The 18,970-nt window shown below is 36.2% G+C and overlaps 1 long non-coding RNA gene across 2 annotated transcripts; it reads left to right on the plus strand.

Moving 5' to 3' along the window:
• Positions 1 to 6,332: 6,332 nt before the first annotated feature.
• On the plus strand, positions 6,333 to 9,518 carry LOC130745141 (uncharacterized). Of its 2 annotated transcripts, none has more exons than XR_009021551.1 (3): positions 6,333 to 6,591; positions 6,732 to 6,826; positions 9,129 to 9,518. It is a non-coding gene; the product is annotated as an uncharacterized LOC130745141 (long non-coding RNA). The 2 variants fall into 2 exon arrangements; XR_009021550.1 differs by lacking the exon at positions 9,129 to 9,518 and adding an exon at positions 8,568 to 9,085.
• The last annotated feature ends 9,452 nt before the right edge of the window (positions 9,519 to 18,970 follow it).

The raw sequence follows: 18,970 nt of genomic DNA on the forward strand, positions 1-18,970 counted from the left end.
GTGAGAGGAAATAAATGAAGAATGAAAGATAGAGAAAGGAAAGAAAGAAAAAAGAAAAGTGTAATAAGTTTTTAGGTTATTTGGTTAACAAAATAACTTCATTGTTTCAATTGTTATTATCAAATATTACACTAAAATTAAAATAGTTATACGATATTTAAATTGTTCATTTTAATATACATTGTATCTTTCAACAAATAGTTATTTTTTTGGTTATTCAAAAATTAGTTATTATTATTACAAGTAAAATAAGCCAAATGAAATCAACATGAAACATATGACGCAACATTCATTTTCCACTGTAACAAAAAAAAAATGAAGCAACATTATATCTATCAATACAAAATGGTAGATGTATTGTCAATATAAAGTTTTTTTACACTGACGTCCAATTAAATTTTGACACGTCAGAAATTTGTATTTATTTAATTACAATTAAAAAGGAATGTAACCGTTGAGTCCTATGTGTAATAATTTGTTTATACGTACATCGATCAAACTCATATTTCATCGGTATTAATTTTAGTTGATTTTAGTTGATTCACGTCTGAATGTAAATTTTATAAGTGGCTGTCGTAGTCTTTTTAGCTTAAAATGCAACATATCCCTCTACTTTCTCTCGGTGGAGAGAGAAACTTTTTTCAAGTGATATCTATGAAGTGGTTTCTTTCCTTCCCTTTAAATTATAGAAGCAGACAATAGAAGGATTTTATTTTGCGTGTTTTCCTTCATTTCTCCTTTTCGTGTCTCAAACCGAACACAACCAATCAGCTACAGTAAAAATGTATTCTTCCATCAGAATTATGTTCATCTTTCATCTTCATGTTTAAAAAATCAACAATGAATGCTGAATCAAGTTTTAACTACTCTATATGATTTTCACATTGCCTATACAATTTTTTTTCTTAAATCACATGATTTCAAATAGAAAACATAATTGAAAGTTGAATATTAAATAAAGTAGAAAAGATAAATAATTATTATATATTTATATCACCTTGAGTTTAGATAGAAAACACAATTTAAAGTTTATTAATATATAAAATATGAAAGATAAATGTATATCACATCAGTTCAAAAATTTCACATGATCATCTAAATATTTAAGATTAATTTCAAATTTCTTTTAACTATTAAGTTTATTTACTAATAAATATGTATATACTAAAAAAATATAAATAGCTATCAAATGAGTATGAAAATTTTAAATGAAACCTATTAGAGTTTAATTGAGATGTACGGTCGGTGTCACTAATCATAATATGCCACGTAGAGAAATAGTTACTTTTATTTTAAATTTTAATTAAAATAAAAATATGTTTACGCAATCATATTAATATATAAATTATTTTATAAATATTTATTTTATTTTATTTGTTCAAATATAGTCTGCATTAATTATGTTTAAATTATAAAGTAAATTGCTCTTACAGGAAGGAATATATTACAGAACAATACTTCATCTTTAAATAATATAAACATGAAATTACTTTCTATTAATACAAATATATAATTATTTATGTTTAAATAAAAGGGTAAAATTTTCCACAAGAGGAGCATTTTATATGAATATATATATATATATATTTATTAATTTATATTTAAAGTTAACTTTATTATGCTAATTTATGAACTTACTTCTAATGAACGTAAAAAAAAATACAAATTATGAAAAATTTACGCTATAAATTAGAATGAATGTTCTTCATGCAACACATGAGTCACAATACTAGAAAAGTTATTTAGAATAAACACTCTTTGATGGAATATTCATTTTTGTTCATCGTGTGAATATTTTTAATTTAATAGAGAAGTGTAACACCCCGATTTCGGTGGCGTCACTTTAGTAACCAAAAATAACTTAATGCGGAAAAACGTGAATATTTTTTTTTGCTTCGATGATATAAACAAGACTGAAATAAATAAAACTCAAATGCGAAAAGCAACAAAACTAATATACAATATATATAACAGCCTCCGTTGTAAGTAGCAACCTCGTCACGAGTAACCTCCAGTGACGGAAAGTAGAAAAGTGTAGCGCCCGTAGGCAATATGTACAAACTGAAAATCAAGGTTAAGTGTCCGCAACACAAACCTCAAAAATGAGAATAAGTTGACCCAATGGCCTGAAAATAAGACCTCCTAAGTCCAACCAACTCTCTGTGATTTCCGTAAAGAAACCACACAAAAAGCTATAGGTAGGAAACTACCCTGTCCCCAAAGAAACAAATGAAAGTCAGAGCTAAGACTCTACTCCTACACTAATCCTATCTCGAGGAGCTCACACCAACACTAAAAACTATGTGCTAGCACGATCGTCGTCTGAATCAGCATCCAAAACGACCAAGTCTATGTACACTACCCGTCCTCCTCTCGCCACAGCGATACGCTCCGGTGCTGGACTCACGGGCTTAGGGCCCGATCCATGATCATCTATAACAGCAACGGTGGGTGAACTGGACTCTGCTGAATGCACTCCCACAGGCTCCTCCTCTGAGGGGTCCTCATCATCCGAAGACGACGGTGGTGGTGGTGCTCCTCCTAATCCTGGTCCACAGTGCACACCAGGTGGCAAGTTGAAGCTGACAGTGCATCTCCGCAGCACTCCTGACGTCAAGTGTCCTCCCCTATCTACATGGTCCTCCATGATCCTCCCCGAGTACGTCGCTCGATGGCTAGCGGGGTCAACCACCCACGAACCGGGGTCATCCTGGTCTATCATCTCATATCTAATCCCCCCCGAAGGGTGGACCATTGTGAACCAGTCCGCAATGGACATCTGACAAAAGGCGTTGTCCGCCAAAACACACACAGAAGACGCGAGGGTCAACTCCAAAGAATTATGTAGATAATAAACCCAATAGGTACAGATAATAAATTGCCACTTAGGCTTATAACTAGAGATAACATCCTAGGGTTGCATACTCCACAATGAACATAAACAACAACCATAACAAATAGCATGCATCAGATAAGATTAACAATTATCAATCACACTCAGCAACTAAGTCAGTATGCATGTTGCATGACATGATATGACGGTTAACCCAGTTAACCACATGCATTCCGGAACGGATGGACATCAAACGGATCAGCCCTAACACCAGCCACGGTGGGACCATTTCGGCCCGCGTGCCTCTTACTCCAACAACAACGGTAGTCAAATCAGCCGTAACCCGTAGGTCTGCCATTTCGGTCTGCTACAAGAGTCGTCTACAAACGCTCTTACACGGAAATCCGGGTCTTATGACCATTTTGGAATCCGACGAGGTCCAGAGTACGTCCTGTGTTAATACCTCATTAATGTTGCATGAATGCAGGATGATTAGTCAAACAACGTCTCCGAATCTCACTCGACACGTCGCCACGTGTTCTAGCTAAATTAATGTCTCTAAAAGCTTACCCTAAGGTAACAGTCGATTCTGCGACAAAAGACACATCTCTACAACAACACATAACTCATGATGATCTCCAAATCATCCGACTCATCTCCATCCGATGGTCAAAACTGCTCAACGAGCAAGAGTATTAACATACTCGGAAACTATCAATTTCCCGGACTTATCCCCCGGATAGCCCAACAACACAGCTGCTCCCACAGCACAAGAGTATCAACATACTCAAAACTTCTCGACTTTCTCAACACTTGGATCCGACGACACTTCTCGTTTTTCAAAACTAAGATTTGCATCCTAAGCTTCCTTTCGAGTTTAATATCATTATTTGAAGATTTAGAGGTTGTTTAATGTCTTATGAGTTTTCTTTACAAAATAATATCCTTTTAGTCTTATCGCAAATCTTATAAGTTCTCGGGATCTCCTAATCCCCAAATGACACCAGAGAATGTCTCGATCCATGAAACACCATAACAAGGCCTGAATCTCATTCGTCCTATCAAACTTTCTCAAAACTCTCAAAATAAAATCGGCATGACCTGCCCGCTATTCTCACTACTCAGAATCACAGATATCAGCGAAAGACATAATTACATCATCACAGTCAACAAACATGTCATATATCAATACATCTCAGAATAAACACGTAGCACTTAGCATATAAAGCATGCACCACACATCCTAGATTACCCACATAGCACATAGCATGTAAGTCAATCTCAAAAACAGTATGAATCATCTACATTGTCAGCCGAAGCCTCAGAAAACATTTTTCCAATCAAACACAAACAAGTGCATAAACAGTAAATCAATGTCGAAAGCATCGACCCTAAGCATTAACTAGAGATTCAGTGAGTAGCCCTCACCTGAAGATTCTCCAGGGTGATCTTCTAACTCCTCTTCACAAGCAAAGCCTTGCTCCTCGGGAAACTCTTCAAATGAACCTTTAAAGTAAAACCACAGAATTCTATCAAAATCTATCGGAAACTAAGCTATCAATACTCACTAAGGTTACACGAAGTAGTACATACTCCGAGGTACGATAATCCAGCGCGAAAGGACAAGTTTTCGAAAAAGGAATTTTCCTCCCTCCCCCTTAGGGTGCTCGGCCACTATTGGTAATTGTGGGGTTCGATTTTTCTTCGATCAAACTTGGTTCCTATGCTATCATTAGCCGTAACTAAGGGTATTCTAAACTCGGAAAAATTATCGGATCAAAAACTGTCGCAGGGGTATTTTGGTCACTATTTTTAACTTAGAATTTCAAAACTGAAATCCCAAAAAGCAAATTGGATGGGGACGTCACCAACGACGTTTATGACAACTAATCCTACTAGCACTAAGCCAAGGCGATAGTTTTCAGCCCAAAGGACGAAGCTTTGCCCCAAAATGGGTATTTTTAGTAGAATTGAAACTCGACGGTAGTTTTTCGAGAATCGGCGCAGTATTATTAGCTAAACATACTCAGGAGAACGTAGGGAAGATGTTTAGAATCAAAAATGGAATTATCAGGATAGTTTTGCAAAAACCTCAAAACTATGAGCACAGAAAGACATAGAGAAAAGCTATGGAAACGACGATCAGAGGTAAGGATTAGCGACTATACCTCGGTACCTTGAAGTAGCAACTGTCGAATCAACGATCAAGCAAGAAATGAACAAAAGCTCTTCTTCCTTCCTCCTTGGTGAAGCTCGCGGGTTTGGGAGAGAAAATGGTGAAGTTTTGCCATTTTTTCTCCTTTTCTTGCTATATATAGAGGTTGGCAAAATGCGGGAAAATGAAAGTTTCGCGAATCTGATTTTTCCGGCTTCATTCTCCGTGAATTCTAAGATATGTTTTGGCGAAAGAATTCCAAAACTAAAATGAGGTCTCCTTGTATTTTTGGTAACTAATGCAAAGTCGGTGTAAAACTATTTTACCCGATAAGTTGCTTTTTGCATCGGATGTCGGAATAGAAAACTTCCTTCTGAACAAAGATTGAAATCATCAAGAGAAATGGGTGTACGCGTGTAGAATCTTCATTTGAGGCTCTGAATGGAGAAAGTCTTCATTGTCGGTTGATTCTAGGGTTTTTGAACTATCAGGGTTTTGGTTTCGGCAAACTTCCGATGATTGGAATCGGACGTTCGTAGGTCCTAGAGTTTCGCCTCGAAACGCTTGTTATATAAGGAATAAGAGAAGCTCTAACATTTCTCTGAAGATTTTTGGAATTAACTTTCATCGTGCCTATAAGTGAAAACTAGCTATTTACTAGGGTTTCTGCCCTAGGTTTAAGCGTGTATCGATCGTGCTATAACTTTTATCAATCATGATGCAATCCTTAGACTTTTCCTGAACTTTCTCCTTCATAAATTTATTTCATTTAGTAAACTCTTGTTCAGGTTTCCCTTCACAATACATCAACCCTAATCGTGAATAATAATTTTATTCACTTGGCATAAGCTTAAAAACTTGGGTCTTACAAGAAGAAGTAACATATATGAGATAATACTAAATACTGAGCATTTTTTTATTGCAACTGAAATAATTACACTAAAAATAAAACTTAAAAAAATGATTCCCCTAATGATTTTTCTTAAATAAAATAAAATAAATACGGGAAAAAATTATTCATTAACAACAAAGTGAGTTATTTTTCTATGAACTAACCAAGTTTATTTTTAGCTTATTTACACTTTTGATCCCTATAATTTCATAAATGCGCCCTATACTTTCAATTGCTCGATTTAAGTCATACACTTGACCAAATGCACAAATTTTCTCTATTTTCACATCTGTTCTTTGTGGACTGCTTTGGATTCGTGTTTTTGAAAACTAAATATCATTTATCAAATTCACTATATTCTTTTTTATAAACCCGTGCAGGGCACGGGTACAAAATACTAGTATATATAGTTAACTATACAAACACTATTAGGTTAAAAGATTTCCAAACACTTAACCAATCCATTCACTTATGCTCTCTCAAAAAACGCTAACAGAGTGAGAAACCTCTCGACTCTCACATGGTCGCCGCCCTCACCTTCTCCACCGTTGTCCTTCCCTTCGCGTGTCTGACTCCGCCCTCTCCTTCTCCATCGTTGGCCTTCCCTCCTCTCATCTCACCTACCCTCCGCTCGCAAACCATCACTCGCTTCCAGCAAATACGTGAACCCTCCTCCTCGATCGTCAGTCTCCGAAAACGAAGATTTCTCAGGTAATTGAAATTCTTCTTCTATTGCTGTTCAATATTTACTTCCCTTTTCCCTTCTATTTAGTTCTTTAGATCTCTTTGATTCTCTTCCAAATTGCTGAAACTGAATCCATTTATGTGTGTTTGATTGTTTGTGTTGATAGTTTCTGGTTACACGAAGTCTCAAGGTAGAACTCCTGTCACGTTTGGACCAACTGATATCCTTTGCTGTAGAACGCTACAAGGTCATACCGGAAAGGTAACCTAATTCAGTTATGCATGAACCTCTCTCTCTTTCATTTATGAATTCTAGTTTTCTGCTTCCTTTACACTTCATAGGATTACGGAAATTACAATATCAAGCATTTGAGTTATGAATTGTGGAATTTTAAATTGCCATTGTCTTGCACAGGCTCTGCCATATAGCATTAGTAGTTTGTGTAGGCTTAGCTCACTGACCCAATTTTTTATTTGGTTCAGTTCTTTGTTATTTCAAGTTTCTAGCTTCAACTGTAATTTTGAGAGTTTGTATCATACATGAATAACTTTATAACATTGCAGATTAAGGTTCAAAATATTTAATAGTTGTCATTTTGATCTATTTCATGTGCTGGATCTTATCAAAACTCATTTTTGGTCTTGATTATGTGCATAATTAGGAGGACATGGTCTTTAATTTGCAGCCTTAACTATCCCTTATTCTATTGGCTTTGAGTGCTCTGATTTCTGTCTATTAGCCTTGGTCGTGAATGCAATTGCTGAGGAAGTTTAGTGTTGCACGAATTGGACTTTACAGTTGTTGGCTAGAGATTAGAGAAGCACAATTTGTGAACAAATGCAATTATATACGTCTTCCCTTTACCTATAAAAAGAAAATCATTAATTAGATCGTGTCTAAACTAAATGAAGAAATTGGATCCTATTTCTCCTGACTTATACGTAACATTTACTTCAAGTGTTATTGGACATGTTATATAGCTCTAATAGAAGATAATATATACAATTGGACATGACAGATTTTGATTCTGAATTTGATGGAGGATGGATTATATTTAGGTGGAACTTTGAATTTCTGTTTTTTGTATCTGTTAGTGGGTTGGTCTTGTTGTTATCACAACTCAGCTGAAGGTAGAGTCTTGCCTTGGGGTGGTTCAAGTATAATAAGGAATAATGGTTTCTTTCCTCTAATTGCACCTAGTTAGAACTTTAATTGTGAGACTTGGAATCAATTTGGAGTCATTCCAGAATTCTGTTTTGCTGCAGCATTAATGAAGTAGATAGTATTGAAATTACTTGATAAAATGGCATTCATTTATGCAACAGTACATTTAATAAACTTAGGAACAATTGTGTTTTGTGTACCAAAGTGTAGGTACTATCAATTTAATTTGTAGAATTGGTGGCTTTAGATTAACTTAGAGTAGTTGTTTTCTCTTTAGTTTCCCCAACAGCAGAGCAGTTTGCGGTCAGTTACTATATTTTGTAGGTGCAAAAATAGGTCCAAACTAGTTTACATAATCCTTAGGCATGTCCTTCAACACAAGAACTAACTATAGTTGCATATTTTCGCACGCCCAATAGCTTAACTTCTTGTAACTTCTCTTCAAATTCATGAACTTGTTTTCTACTAGAGTTAAACAAGTAAAAGCACTCTTTTAAAGTTGAAATTTTCAAGCAGATCGAGTCTAATTATGCAAAGTCGAGCACAATCCAGCATAGTTATTTTCACCCATATCTAGAATAATGTATTATTTCAGGAAATTTATTAAAAAAGTAAAATCACTCTTCGCAACTGGGAAGGCTGGGTCAAGACTTGCATTATTTGGTACCTTTCCTGTGCGTTTTTTTCTGAACTGTGGCTGTGTGCCAATTATTCCTTGAGGAAGTGTGTGGGTACTGATTGCTTGTTACTGTGGATAATGGTGATAATTGTTTGATATGTTTTGCTGATATGGTTTTATCCTCTCTTTTTGTCGTTGCTCTGTTTTGCACGACTGCAGCATGCCTAGGAAGCAATTGATAGTTTGGAGATCTTCTGTTATGGTGTAGATCTTGTTTTCGAGGATGTGTTATTGTCCTCGTTTGTAGTTGCTGCCTGTTGGGCTGGAGTTTTTTTGTACAGTTTGGTAGTCTAGTACTGGTATTGGTTTTGAAGCTAGGTAGTTTCTCCTGAGATGGTTTAAGTTACTATATCATAGCCTAGCTTAGGTTACTGCAGAAATCTTATAGGTCCAAACTTTGCTGCACAAACTCAAAGTGGTTACCACATTCCCCATTGTCTTCTGTGAGAATTCCATTGCCATTTATTCATACGTACATCTTGAGTTGGGGTTTCTATACGTTTGTAGTTGCTTAGTATGATTCTAATTCTTGTTCACTTTCTAATGTACATGGACTATGTTTTTGATTTATCCTAACTCTGGTCTAACTGCAAAAAAAAAAAAAAATATGTCGATACACAATTGTGACTTTGTTTTTTGTTCGCTTTTTCTAGTTGTCCTACTGCTGTAGTTTTCAGTTTTCAGTTTTCATGATGTCTATTATCTAAATCTTATGTGAAGGTTGATTTTGATACACAAATTGCTGCAAGAGACTCGCAGGAAAATGATGATGGTGCCCACAAAAAATCAGATGATGGGAATGGATATAAAAACGACAGATAGTTAGCGACGGAAAATTCCGTCGCAAATATCGACAGTTATTTATGTTCTGTCTGAAATAGCGATGGGAAATTCCGTCGCAAATAGCGACGGAAAACTCCGTCGCAAATAGCGACGGATTCATGGGTAATCCTGTAAACGGTTTAGCGACGGAAATATATAAATTAGCGACGACCAGATTCCGTCGTTGATATTTTAGCGACGCCCCTTTGCACGGCGGATGACGTTCTGTCAGAAAACAGTTAGCGACGGATTTTTGCTTATTTAACGACGGATTTTAGTAGTGATATTAGGTCTTTATACGTATTATATAATTAAATATTATTTATATAAATATTATGTTAAAGTATTTATTAATAAATAATATTTATACAAGTATTTGTAAAATAAGTTAAATGTTTAACCCTAGTATATTAGATCCTTTTGATGGAATGAACATGGGTCGCCATTTTTGGATGACCAAGTAGTGCCCCATGATCACCCATGGCCCTCCAGTAAACACATGAGCGTAATCAAGGCGATTTGCAAACCTGACCACAAAAAAGTCGAAGTCAAGATCAATGACCTCCATCTCGCCCGATGGATTCCACAGCCTAGTTAGACGATCTTTGAGGAGATTCAATCCTATGTGCTTCCCCAATAGCTTGACGATGATTGAGTTCTGCCAGGGTTTACGAAGTTCCTTTCTCTTCTCTTTGGAAAGCTTGATTACCGGACAGAGGGGACGATCCGCAGCTGGTTGTACACAGATTCCTCGTCCATATCACTGTCCTCTGATTCAGACAAGAATCCTTCCATAGGCACTTCATCCTCTTCCTCCGACTCAGCGCCGCCATTCACAACTAGGAACACGTCTTTATAGGAGATGATTTTCCTTGAAGATTTCAAGGCTGTCGCCACCGCTGGAGCCTCCTGATTGTCTCCCATCGAGGTATCCGTGGCATCTTTCTCACCCTCCGGTGATTGCCCGGAGTCTTCCATCATCCCGCTCAAGCTCCAAGAGAGAGTTCTAGAGAGAGAGAGTTCTAGAGCTTATTTTTTCAAGAATTAAATAACTCCAAGAGTAAAAAACTTTGAAAGTGAATAATAGTAACCGTAAAAGAAAAGAATAATCTTGTCTTTTGAAAAGCTTTTTAAACTTGTGGACAAAAGTGTGACTTGTGGCTGTGGATATTACACAGAGGTTAATCTTGTCTTTTGAAAAGCTAGAGATTACTTTGACAAGACAAGATGAAAAGAACACACTAATGAAATTCACAAAGGAGCTTGTCTTTATTTCCAATAATATTGTAGAAGCTTAGAATAAGAAGCATTTTATAGAAGCAAAGACAGAACGTCTGATTTCATTAGCAATTTGTGTGAATTTGATGCAGCCTAGAAGCATGAAAGTTTGTTTTAATTAAAGAAAAGAGAAAAATACTGTCCATATTGACCGATACAAACAGAAGCCCATCTTACTCATAACAAAGAAGTTCATATTAGATAGAAATTTTCTGCTTATCAAAAAAAAAAAGATAGAAATTTTCTGAAAGTTGATAATCTAGTCTTCCATCTTGCCTATGGTTACTGGGAAACCGAAAATGGAGCATTAGCTAACCAAAAAGCAAAACAAATTATTGGAGTTTGTTTGAAGGTATGGATTATATTCATAGAAATGTTATATTTGTAGATATAATTTACTCCTAGGTAAATTGTATAAATGTATTTGATTGATATTTTATATTTTTAGAAATATTTCAACGTAATTTAATTTAGAAATTTAAAAATAAGAAAAACATGTGATAGATAGAATTGTAGAGATGGAAATTATTTTCAAATGTAACTTCCATTCGCATGAGAATATATACTCATTTTTACTTTAAGAATAAAAACATGATAAAGTGTTATAATCAACTTTCATGTAAATAAATCATGCCCAAAAATACTTTTACGAAACTTAGGTAGTGTTTGATCTGACTTTTTTTGAACTAAAAAGTTACTTTTAAGCTAAAGATAAAAATAAGAGCTTTTTTAAACAGTTAAAAGTTGTTTGACAGTTACAGTGCGAACCCAACTGTATCATCTATTCCTCTCATCAAAGGTATTTTTTGATGGAAAACCAATTGAATTGAATAAAAATAGTATTTAGGACTCTAATACCCATTTACAGAGAAAAGAAAAAAGAAAGACTGCACTCCCACAGTAGCAGACCTCAATAAGAGGACTAAAACAGGGGATACGCAGGGGAAGAAGAAGCACAAATTTAGCATAGGCGGGTAAATTTCAATAGCACAAAGGAATTAATACAGCCCCATATCAGCTTCAATCACAGATCGCGGAAGCATAATCAAAGGAATAAAACCTCTATTTGTCTAGCTAGAATTGAAAAAAATTAAGGTGGCAATTCATGACAGCAGCTTCAATTGGAGCATGACAAGGTGGCAATTCATAAAAAAACCCAGAAAAAACGTTCAAATGGAAGGGTGAGTGCGGCCTTGCGCCACTGTGATGGAGCCCCCTCAATATCGAGATTGCGAGGAAGAGGAGCGTCGCCGCTGTGGATGGGAAAGTAGGTGGCCTCGTGCCACCGCAGATCGGGGAAGAAGACGTCGCCGAAGTCCGTGGCGGCGAGCGAACGGCTGTTTGTGATGCAAATTGGAGAAGAAGATGTTGCTGGCATCTATGGCGGTGAGCGGAGACTTGATTGTTGTGTAGTTGTTGTTTGTGATGTAAATTGGGGAAGAAGACATTGTCAGCATCCATGGGGGTTGCTGCCGTAGCTGTTAGTGATGCAGGTCGGAGAAGATGTCACCAACATCCATGGCGGTGAAGAAAGTGAAACATCGTTGATAGGTTTAGGAAATCACAGAGACAGATATGAAAGAAGCATGATTATTTTATTTTTTTATTTAAGTAAACAACACAAATGGTGGAGTATAAGGTGCAATAGAGGATGGGTCTTGCACCGGTGCCATAAAGGTGAGGACCAATGAGATCAAAGCATCTGTCTAGAGGGAAAATTGGAAACCGGCACTTTCTATAAACTGAAAGGCGTTTTTTGTGGTGCCCGCAACTTTTTTATGGGTAGCGTACAGGAGTTTGACTGACCAATTACATTATTTCATTTGTTTTGATTTTTTTAAATCCTGGATAATAGTACCATATTTTCGTAAATCATGATTCTACCCCCTAACTTCATTTATTTTTAAGTTGGTCCTTAATCTGAGGTAAAAGAAAACAAAAACTGAGTTAAAAAAACCTTGCTAGATTTTACCAACTGTGTTCATGAAAGATTAGATTAGGTTTTATGCTAGAGGATTTGTTCTTGAATGGCAGATGGTTGAGGCTCTGGGCCATTTGCGTCACCGTCGCCGCGCTTTGAAGCTTTAGAAGCCGCCGTCATCGTCGATGTGTTGCATGAGTCTGTGTTCTTCAGGTGGTGTGCGGAACCTACAAGGGAAGAGAAGGGAACGTGACTCAGGTCTACAGGCGCAAGTGGCTGATCCACATCGATCGCAAGGCCAAGGGACGCCGCCGCCGCTGACAAGGAGAAGGGTACCCGAAGTGCTTCAAGTCTGGTTCGATCAGGTCAGATTTCACAAACAAACACCAGAATCTCGATTTCATACTCGATATGTTCAAATCAATGGCTATTCACGTTGAGCTTAATTAGGTTTTCAACAAACAAACATTCACTCACGGGTTTATGGTAGATGGCTGAACCTTGTTTTGTGTCAAATTAGCAGTCTTAAAACTCAGTCGTTTTCCTTTTTTTGGTTTAGGGGTTTCTGTTGAATTCTTGATTTGTTGTTTCTGTTGAAGTAGCCTGTATGTGAGAGTAACCCATCACTCATTGCTCTATTCAATTTGTGCATAGCTTGTTAATTGAATTGCTTTCAAGTTAAAATAAAATGTGGAGTCCTGATGCCATGAGTTTGGTTTCAATTGAGATCTATTAGCAGGGATCTTATTTGTGAGATATATAACATCATTATCATGTTCATATTTGCCAAGTATCTGTGTTGTTTGGCCTTTTCTGATTTAACAGTGACTCATTCTTGTGAATTCAGCTACTTGCTTTAGACTCTAGAGGAGTTGAACTCAGGTAGTTGAGAGCTTTCTGGCATGACTCACTTGAATTAATATTTTTGTCATTTCTTAATTTTTAATTTCTTAATTTGGTTACTCGCTGAAGTGTACTGAAAGGCATTAACTTATGTTATTTTGTATGCATAGTAATTCATGACCAATAACCTTTTGATTTGAAAGCATCATCTCAATTACTAGCTAGTGTGTGTCAATGCCAAAGGTGGTACTTCTTGCTCACCTTAATGGATTCATCAGAGACTCCACTCTCATATTTCTTCTTCACTTTTGTAGTAGTGTTGGTTCTCATTTAATGGTATCTATGCATGCTTAATTTGTTCCTGGCCATCTTATGATAAATTAGTGAATTGAGTGTGAAGAGTTTACTTAAGGCTCTAACGTTGAAGAGGCACTTAAAGTAGCACCATGCTTTAGGTCTTGAACTGTTGAACACTTTATCAGTTCTTTTATGTAAACCATGCTTACTGCATAAATCATAACAGGTTAGGAGATGGTTCCCCTTCTGATATGCACTTGGCCTTGTTTCGTCTAAGATATGAGTAATATATACTATGAGTAATATACACTAATTAGTGACCATAAAAAAAAAAAAATTGATGTCTTATATCAGCGGTACTCATTGCCTAATTGCTATTCTTATAGAAGAACATGACTGAGAGAAATTTGATGATTATAACTTTGGCTCTGGTTTTATATTCAACTGAAAGGACAGTATCTCTAAAAGTAATAATTAATTTCATGGGAACCAGTGGGGATGTCAGTTGTGGCCATAAATCAGAAATGTATTTAATTGGTTTTTTGGTGCAGCTTATAATTGATATATGATGTATAAATCTGCTATTGAAGATTGATATGTTTGCATCATAATAGTAAAGCTGAGTAGAAACATATTATCTTTGCCATATTTGAAATGTACTATGCTGATATGATTTTCTTAATCTGATTTGGATATATTGATCATAAATTTCACCTTATTGGTACTAAGGATGAAGCCTTTGATTTGTTTCTTCCTATAAGGCCGAAACAGAAAATCAATCAAGTAGGAAAATTAAGAGAATTAGAATTGATACATGAGGTGGGTATATAATATCTAATGACTTTGCACATGAAGTAAATCCCTCTGACTCTCCTAGTTCTCTAATAAAGTTGTTGGAAAGGAAAATGTGGGGGCAGGTTTTCTCCCGAGTTCATCACATTGAAATGAGGATGGGTTTTAATGATTCCCTTGTATTCATCAAGAAGGGTCTGGTAGCTGCTGCAATTAGCTTTCTTTGTTACTCTTTGTTTTGCTCGACACCTACATGTCTGTCTTGTGCTGGTTATCAACCCAATTGGAATGGTTAAAATGTGGGGTTGTCTTGTGAAGGTAATGTTCCTGATCTCTAAGACAAAGAGAATAGGATTAAAATTCTGATTGCATGTCCATTGGTCATGCTAAGCATGGTGATGCATATATACTTCCTATTTTGAAAGATAAATGCACATGATTGCAATTCTATCACATAATATATAGAATTGATGAGCTTTGAGCATATTTCCTTTATAGACTAATCATTTTTCTCATTGCCAATTAGGGAAGTCTAATGACTTCTGTCATGAACCTTTAGATGATTATACAATGACTATGGACGAGGATTTGAGAAGGAGAAAGTGGTAAATGAAACCAACCTTTTTATGATGCTATTTCTTCTTATGAATTATGCCTAGTAAGAAGTCATTAGATTTGATTTTGAAAAGTTGTTTTTGAGGTCAAAATTTGGTGCCAAATGCAGTCTTATTTCTTATCATTCTTATACATGTGCTAAGTAAAAGCTTGAGCATTTTCTTTTTTTTGCAGTACATGCTGGGTTTATATCAGAAATCTCTGGATTATAGTCTCTTCCGAGTTCCGAGAGACACTGCTTGGAACAGTGTGAGAAGGAATGCTTGACATGGTATGGGAATTTAATCGACACGGAGAAACTAGTGATCAAGGCCAAGCACTTGTCCTTGATACTGTTTTAGGAAAATTGAGATGAGTTCACTTGTCTATGTTTATGACCTTACAATGTTCAAATGTCATCTAATGTTAACGTATTTCTGTTTGATCTGTTAAAATGGGAACGGATCCTCTCAAGTCTATTCTCTCAATTTTCTGCAGTGGACATTTGTGGCGGTTTCAAACCGCCACAGATGTTGGCAATAATTCACATCAACATTTGTGGCCGTCTTGCAACATTTTGTGGCAGCTAAAAACCGCCACAAATGTCCACGGCAGAAAATTGAGAAAAAACTTGAGAGAATCACCCATGGGGGTCTTTGTTGGCTAATTATAGTGTCCATATTGTATTGGTAATTATTGGACTACCTTATTTCGATGTTGTTACCACAGTATAATGTTTTTTGTATTATCTAAAGTTCTACTTGTAGGAGTCCGAACCTCCCGCAAAATACAAGATTTTTCTCTGTAGTGTTAATACATATACCGACGGAAAACAAGCCGTAAGAATGTCTTAACGTATTATTTATTTATGTCACTACAGGCTATAGTAATGACAATTATCCGTAGGTATAGTGACTTAAATGCTATAGAAGAAAATGTATATGGGGACACCTAGCTACCAATTTTATGTTTAAATTTTTTAAAAATAATAAAAATAACGTTGATAACATGTTTGATTATATTTTTAAAAAATATATAATATTGAAAAAAAAATATAGGCATAATAATGAAATATGATCAATACATAAAATAAAAATAGGCTTATGTATCTCTTATTGGCACATTGAAGGTTTTTTTTTGGACAGTGCTCATTGAAGGTTAATGATGCTTTAGGGTCACTTGAATTCTCTTATTAGGTCAAAGTAGCCCTTAATAGTCCATTGAAGCTTAAAGATACACTTGAGAAACTTGACTTTCCTCATTGGGTCTAAGCATCTTTTATTGGCTCATTTAAGCTTAGTCGGCGAAGCCAGGATTTGGATATCGGGGGGGCCAATTAGATCAAACACAATTTTACCGAACGATAATCGAAACGGACTCCACAGTGCAAATCAATTGATATAATCAGTTTTTATAAGTAGAAGAAATATATAATTAGTTTGAATACAAGAGATACTAACCAACTTATAAGTTTTTAGAAATTGAAAGTCTAAAATAAATAACAATCCAACAAATGTGTTATCATCTCAAAAAAATGATGGATTCAAAGAGTAATTATATGTTTATAAATAAATTAAATCGTAATATGACCATAAAGGCTGTGCTTGGCTTAGTGGTAAATCAATTGAAAGTATTGTTTTGTGTCCGGGGTTCGAATCCTCGCCAAAAAAAATTTCCGTTTTATAAACTTTTTTTTGTTAGAAATTTGAATTTAAAAATGTGGCAACTGGGATTCGAACACGGGACGAGTAGAGGGACGATTGACAGAAACTGCGCTACGACACTTTGCTTTTTTTGTATCAACCTACCTCGATATGTATATATTTAATTTCTTACGGGGGCAATAAGAAAAATTACATAGTATCATGATAAAAATCGAAAAGATGCGCTTGAGACACTTGACTTTTCTTATTGGGCCTAAGCATCCCTTATTGGCACATTGAAGCTTAAGGATGCACTCGAGAGTCAAGACACCTGACTTTTCTTATTGGGCCTAAGCATCCCTTATTGGGCCATTGAAGCTTAAGGATGCGCTTGAGACACTTGACTATTCTTATTGGGCCTAAGCATCCCTTATTGGCCCATTGAAGCTTAAGGATGCACTTGAGACACATGACTTCTCTTATTTGGCCTAAGCATCCCTTATTGGGCCATTGAAGCTTAAGGATGCACGTCAAACACTTGACTATTCTTATTGGACCTAAGCATTCCTTATTGGCCCATTGAAGCTTAAGAATGCACTCGAGACACTTGATTTTTCTTATTAGGCCTAAGCATCCCTTATTGGGCCATTCAAGCTTAATGATGCACTTGAGACACTTGACTTTTCTTATTGGGCCTAAGCATCCCTTATTGGGCCATTGAAGCTTAAGGATGCACTTGAGACACAAGTGATTTCTCTTATTGGGCATGAGCATCCCTCATTGGCCCATTGAAGCTTAAGGATGCACTTGAGACACATGACTTCTCTTATTGGGCCTAAGCATCCCTTATTGGCCCATTGAAGCTTAAGGATGCACTTGAGACACTTGACTATTCTTATTGGACCTAAGCATCCCTTATTGGCCCATTAAAGCTTAAGAATGCACTCGAGACACTTGACTTTTCTTATTGGGTCTAAGCATCCCTTATTGGGCCATTGAAGCTTAAGGATACACTTGAGACACTTGACTTTTCTTATTGGGCCTAAGCATCCCTTATTGGGCCATTGAAGCTTAAGGATGCACTTGAGACACTTGACTTCTCTTATTGGGCCTAAGCATCCGTAATTGGCCCATTGAAGCTTAAGGATGCCCTTGAGACACTTGACTTCTCTTATTGGACCTAAGCATCCCTTATTGGCCCATTGAAGCTTAAGGATGCACTTGAGACACTTGACTTTTCTTATTGGGCCTAAGCATCCCTTATTGGGCCATTGAAGCTTAAGGATGCACTTGAGACACTTGACTTCTCTTATTGGGCCAAAGCATCCCTTATTGGGCCATTGAGGCTTAAGGATGCACTTGAGACACATGACTTCTCTTATTGGGCCTAAGCATCCCTTATTGGCCCATTGAAGCTTAAGGATGCACTTGAGACACTTGACTATTCTTATTGAGCCTAAGCATTCCTTATTGGCCCATTGAAGCTTAAGGATGCACTGAGACGCTTGACTTCTTTTATTGGGCCTAAGCATCCCTGATTGGCCCATTGAAGCTTAAGGATGCACTTGAGACACTTGAATATTCTTATTGGGCCTAAGCATCCCTTATTGGCCCATTGAAGCTTACAAATTCACTTGAGACACTTGATTTTTCTTATTAGGCCTAAGTATCCCTTATTGGCCCATTGAAGCATAAGGATGCACTTGGGACACCTGACTTTTCTTATTGGGCCTAAGCATCCCTTGTTGGCTCATTGAAGCTCGTTGAAGCTTATATAGGATTAACATAAGAATAAGTATAACTCTTAGTTGGGATTGACCTAAAATACTTGGGGTATTAGTGAGGAATGTGCGGATCTCTTAGCTAAGGTTGGCATAGACCCCTACTTTGAACCTTAGTACGAAATGTCCTCATGCCGATGACTAAATATGAACCAAATAATATAAATCCAAGATAATAATTACATAAAAATGGATCGAACAATAAGTAAATCGGGAGGGCTCGACCCTAGCCCATGTCCTACATGCTGCCTCTTAGGTGAATGCTTAAAAGCATCCTTTGTGGGCTAGCTACTACGCTGTCCGAGTCATATGGTTGAAGAGTCGACCAGAGCAGAGCAGATCGTCGACATGAAATATGAAGTAATGAATTTTTAAAATAAGTAAATATTAATAAAAACAAATAATCTATTATAACATAATGTAAATAAATTCTAACTTGTTACAAAATAGAAACAACTCAAGTAAATAATAACCAACTCACATTTCACATCATTTTCAATTATCAATTGTCATTGCACAAATTAAAATTTATAGTTTAGAATTTTAATTATTTTTGTCCAGAAATATAAAGACTTATTTCTTTTTCTAATT

Source organism: Lotus japonicus, chromosome 3 (assembly GCF_012489685.1).
Source record: "Lotus japonicus ecotype B-129 chromosome 3, LjGifu_v1.2".
In the NCBI taxonomy this organism is placed as follows: domain Eukaryota; kingdom Viridiplantae; phylum Streptophyta; class Magnoliopsida; order Fabales; family Fabaceae; genus Lotus; species Lotus japonicus.